The sequence below is a fragment of the Penaeus monodon genome, unplaced genomic scaffold (genome assembly GCF_015228065.2).
Source record: "Penaeus monodon isolate SGIC_2016 unplaced genomic scaffold, NSTDA_Pmon_1 PmonScaffold_22949, whole genome shotgun sequence".
Taxonomy (NCBI): Eukaryota; Metazoa; Arthropoda; class Malacostraca; order Decapoda; family Penaeidae; genus Penaeus; species Penaeus monodon.
In genome coordinates, this window is record NW_023652976.1 from 1 (window position 1) to 5,078 (window position 5,078).

At 45.3% G+C, this 5,078-nt stretch overlaps 1 pseudogene; it reads left to right on the forward strand.

Moving 5' to 3' along the window:
- Positions 1–7: 7 nt before the first annotated feature.
- LOC119570196 lies at positions 8–2,936 on the forward strand (annotated as a pseudogene).
- Positions 2,937–5,078: the final 2,142 nt, after the last annotated feature.

Genomic DNA, 5,078 nt, shown 5'->3' on the forward strand with positions numbered 1-5,078 from the left:
AAAAAGGTATAGTAGATCCATTAATTTTGGTCAAGATGAAGTAATATCTACCAAGGCTGCTGAACTATCTGAGGAGGAGAGAAATCTGGCAGCAACGTCACTGGACCTGCCTTTAAACTTAGTCCTCCTCACGATCTTGTGGTTTTATGACTCTCAGGCAGTTAACAGGTTGACCAGTGTGACAGAACTCTTTATAGAAACATGGAAATTAAGCAAGAAAAACGTTGAAGGCCGGCTTTTAGAAGGTGTAAAAAAGAGGAACTTAGATCCAAGAGAGATGAGAAGCAAAATTGAAATTTGTCTGAAGGCACTTTATAAAGAAGCCTTGATAAGTCACATAAAAGATAACATTGGATTAGAAGAGGCTTCAGTACAAAGGCTTAAGGATACTTGTGGTCACTTAAATTTGTCCAGTGATGAGATTCTCAGTGGCTTTTTGGTCAAGGCAACTTCTGATGTGAATGAGGAAATCACTTACACTTTTCCTCATAAAGATTTGCAGGAATTTTATATTGCTTTGTATATAAATGATGTCCTCCAAGATTTGAGTATATCTCAAATAGTATATGACATTGAAACCTATCTTCAGATGAGTTGCATACCTGTAGAGTACAGGCAACGTATTCTTACTCCTGTACCCAATATTCTAAAAGAATATGAATATTGTAAGTCCTCTAGGACTATATGAATGTTCTTGAACAAATGTTCGAGGAAGTTGTTGAAGAATCAGAGAAAGAAAAGAGGCAATTAGATTTGAAAAACCTTAGAGGCATTTTAATTCATCTGACTGGACTTATGCATTGGAGAAGATCATTGGGTGGAGAAGAGAGCTGAAAAATTACTACATTATTAAAGATTCAGGTGTTGAAAGCAGAGTTCACTGGCTGCATATACTCTCACTCATCAACTGTGATGATACTTTGGTCAAACACATTGCAGGTATGATGAAACTTACAGGACATATAACAATTCTAGGCAGGAACATTGCTCCCTATACCAGAGTCTTGAAGTATGCACAGCCAAAGAGTGTCTTGATCACAGTTAGTAGCAGGCCAGAAGATGTTCCCCTGCAAGAGTTTCATGAATCTTCACGAGTCCTGGGAGGTAAAGGTGTGTCTTGAAGAAGACTTTCAGAATTCTACAAGCATAAATAGTGACACTGATAACTCTCTAAAGGAAATGTTTCAGAGGTAAGATCATACATCATCAATTCTGTTGTAAAGAGTGTTTAATATTCTGACCAAGACAGAAGTGTATATACAAGCCATCAGCATTTACAAATGTAGGAGATATATGAAGGAGAATGAGTAACTACAAATAAAGAAATGAAAATGAAAAGTTGTAAATAATACATTTGGATTTTTATCTCTCTAATGTAATTTCTGATCAATTTATAGATATAAATGTCTCATTACATCTTATTTTATAGCTATTTGTTCTTGTCTGTATCTTTTGTTGTAATTGTGTTTTGAAGGCGGATTTTTATATTTGGTGCCAAGACTTTCCCAATGCATGGCCTTTTTTCATTCCAATAGGAGAAAAAAAATTTATGTAGAGACATGATATAGTTTGTGAATACAGGAGATACACTTTTATTTTGTTCATGTATTTTTCTGTTTTCTTTTGTTGATATTTTTTTAAGTTAAAAATCTGGAATCTAAAATGTTCCATGTAACCCCATTTTTTCAAGATTCACAACTGAAATTAAAACATTTATTTTCTGTATGATAACAAAATCTTTCTTTTAACCACATTCATAATGGGATGACATCAAGTTGTGTATACTAAAGGCATATCTATAAGCTACAGTCTGTATAAATGTTAATTCTATATCTTTTGCAGATGCAGAGTGACAGGTTTCGTGGGATATTGGTTAATGATGCTGCAACTCTTCTCCTAGCCATCTGCAGTATCTTAGTCTGCAGTGACTGACAGCAACCAATATGAGTTTCTGGTTTTTGTACTGAATTTAATCCAGTCAGGACAGCCCAATTGAAACAAACTATGTGCAGTTTTTCTCCTTACGACTATGATCTATTTAGCTTTATCAACGTTTTCTTTGTCAATTTGCATCACATGCATGTATACCTGCATGGCGAAGGGTGAGTATATATATATATGCATTATATATATATATATATATATAATATAAATATATATATTATTATTATATATATATATATATAATCATATCCTCATCTCCAAGGGGCTAACGCCGACGGGGGCGCATGGCCGCATTCCACCCTTCAGCTTCCAGCCACGAGGATTCCTCGAGGCGAAGTCTCCAGGAGGCACACAGACCATCTCTAGTTCCTCGCGACAGGTCTCGTCGAGCTGCCCAAGCCATGATCTCACTAGAGTCCCACGGGTCTCCTCACCCAGGGTGTCTCGCAGAGAGACAACCTGGGGGGGCAGGGTCGTCATAGGGAGGCGAGATAGGTGGCCATATAGCCGAGTTGGCGATCCCGGATTATGCAAGTAACAGGTCACCTGCCGTGCACGGTGTAACCGCCGGGTGGGACACGTGGTCTGCAACTGTACCCATGATCCGGCGGAAGGGACTTGTTACAAAGGCATCAAGGCGAGACTCCAAGGCACTGGATAGCGTCCAGGTTTCGCTTCCATAGAGCAAAACTGGAGTATCAAGGCCTTGAAGACACGCAGCTTGGTCCCTTCTGCTATAGGTACCGACAGTCTCAAAGATCTTGTTGATCGAGTTCATGGCTCTGTTGCCAGACCAATCGTCTAATGACTTCATGGTCTGGACAACCAAGAGAGTATGGACTACGCTACAAAGGTATGTAAAACTTTCTGGGACGTCAACGCCTCCTCGCCGCAAACAGGATAGACTGAACGGGTTCCCTAAACAGGCCCCCAACGTCCTGAATCTGCTTGCGTCCAGGAGACATCTAGGCCTAGGGGGCTTCGCTCATTGACTAAATGCATAAAGAGCCGCCTCAAGTGAATCCAAAGGACTCAGATAGGATGGCAAATCAGTCGGCAAAGTCAAGGTCCGAGACATTAATATTGCCTAGGTTGCTCCGCACTGACTTTGGCTCAGTAGCTAGCCCATATCCAGTCCATACAAGTGCTGAAAAGTGTTGGTGCAAGGACACAGCCTTGCCTCACACAGGAATTAACAGGGAAGAAGTCGACATACCCCCCCCAACACATTACAGCACTTTCAAGTACCAGTATAGAGGCCTGCTATCAGGCCAAAATCTGTGTCGGAATTCCTCCTGAGCCCAGGATCTCCCATAGCATTCCCGATGCACTGAGTCAAACGCCTTCTTGAGGTCGATGTAGGATGCAAGCAATCCACGACCAAACTCACGACGGCGTTCCACAATTACTCGACAGCGCTAGTAATACGGTCTATGTGGACTTGACAGGAGTAAATCAGACTGTCCGGTTATCTGGTGCCTCAGTAGGGGTCTGCGGATCGTTTCAGAAGAATGTGAGCGAGAACCTTGCCCTGGTATGCTTGCATTGTAATGCCACGGTAGTTGCTACAGTCCCAACGATCCCCTTTCCCCTTCCAGAGAGGGAGACCACGCCCCTCAGCAGGTCAGGGGAATTTGGTACCGACTCCAAATGGCAGTCAGGACTGTATGCAGGCCCCGAGCCATAGGTTACCCAGCCTTTAGCAATTCAGCAGGGATTCCATATGCCTGACAGCTTTCCCGTCTTCAGCTTGGAAACACCAGCTAACCCGGTTAGGGTAGGAGTTTCCTCGTGATGGTGGGCCGGCAAAGGCACTTGAGGACATCGCTTGCATCCAAGGAAAGTTGGAGGGTCACACCTGGTACAACTGTTCAAAATCACTCAGCCAACGTTCCACGAACCCCAACATGATCTGAGATGATCCGTGCATCCGCTTGACGGACTGCAGTCATCTGTGAGGAGGGGTAGGTCAGTTTTCTCACTTTCTTCTTTTTTGGGGCTTGGTAGGCAGGGGCGAAGCATTTACCAAGAAATGGCTTCGACTCCTCAGCCAAGATTCCTGATGAACTGTTCCTTGTCCCTTCAAGCAGTGTTCGAGCCATACGCACCATGGAACGACGCAAGACTTGATTCCCATTCAGCGAGCCTTGGACACGCTTCAGTGGCCTCTAATGTCTCCAGGGAGATGGTATTCTGCCTTGTCCTTGGGCGTACGCCAATGGACTCCTGAGCTGCTTCGAGTGTTACGCGCTTGAAGGACTCCCACAGAGCAACTGGTCCGTCAGGTTGCTGGTTCTGGAATCGGTCAGAGACTGTCCTGGCGAACCCACGGGCACACTCCTCCTCCCTTAGTCTGTCCAAGTGAAACACCTTAGGGTGGCCACTGGAGGGACGGGGAGTTTTGAAGTGGACCCGCAGGGTAGCCACAAGCAGCCTATGGTCGGTGCCACAGAACTCAGCACTCCGGTAAACCCTGCAGTTCTGGAGGATCCTCCATCGCGTGCTGACAAGAATGTGGTCGATCTCCTTGGCCACTGTACCCGTATCGCTGTACCAAGTCCAGCGATGCGGTTGGAGCGCTGGTACCAGGAGCCAGAGATCTCATTTTCTGGGACTAGCAAAGTCCCGGAGAAGGAGGCTATTCTCGCGCTGGGATCAGCTCCGAGCCATGGGGGCGACAGAACATCTCAGTAGCCAGCTCGGTCACAGCGGATACCGCATTGAAGTCGCCCAGAACAATGCGAATTCTCGCGGGGCAATCGTCTGCCACAGATGCGAGTTTGGCGTAGAACGCCTCTTTTCACATCGATTTTATATACATCGGTAGGAGCGTATACAGCATAAGAACAATGAAGCCAAAAGCATGCTTCAGTCTCAATGCCATGATACGCTCATCAACGGTGCACCTCACTACCGCGGGCTGAAGTCGTGGGATGGCTATGGCTACACCCTGGAGGTGGTGACCATGCTGCGGCCCGACCAGTAGTAGGTGTACCACCCACACTGATCGTGCCGCTACCAGGTCTTCTCACCTCTGAGAGGGCAGCCACCTCAACTCCCATCGCTTCAATTCCCGGCTATTCCGCAAGACGGAGTCAACCTACCGAACCGCCGGGCAAGGACTCCGGTGCAAT